We start from the raw sequence: 705 nt of genomic DNA, 5'->3' as shown, positions 1-705 counted from the left end.
TTCATTTAGAATCAAACGGAAAATAAATGTTGACAAATCTCCCTGAAATCTCAGATATTGCGGACGTTGAACCAAACTGTTTAATTTTTTACCAAAAGAGCGGTTATAAAATTACACAATGTCTGGTACAGCAGCGTAAGAATATATCAAGAAAAACACCCTACTGCTACAAGTCACCAGACTGGACCTTGAACCTGCTACCTCGTTATTTAAGCAAACACTTGCACCGTCATATTACCCCAATATGACCGGATAATCAAAAGTTGAATCACTTGAGGTGTGAACTGAGTCATTTAATAAGTAGCCATCCGCCTTTATAACCATTCGCTTTGTTTTGCTTCGGTTGCGGGTTAATACGACTTAACCCAACATTACATACTGGTTATTATTTATCTCTTTGGTGATAAAAGCGAAAATCAAGTTATCACAACAACAAAGATTAGGAAATTTGCAACAAAAGTTGTTATACACACGCTGCAGGAAAAACCACTTGGATTAACGAATAAAAAAATGGCCCCCAACCTACTTAATTGATATAGTGCCGTGCGTTTTATAGAATAACATGGTGAACATAAACGTACAATACGGTTTAACAGCCTCGCTTTTATTTGAAACTATTACTTGAGTGTTTTCACCCATAGCGTGTTTTAACGACTGTCGTTTTGCTGCTAATTTCCTTCTCTTCGTTGTTTAATTATTGATCTT

The sequence above is a fragment of the Ciona intestinalis genome, unplaced genomic scaffold (genome assembly GCF_000224145.3).
Source record: "Ciona intestinalis unplaced genomic scaffold, KH HT000394.1, whole genome shotgun sequence".
Lineage (NCBI taxonomy): Eukaryota > Metazoa > Chordata > Ascidiacea > Phlebobranchia > Cionidae > Ciona > Ciona intestinalis.
This window is presented reverse-complemented; position numbering follows the sequence as displayed.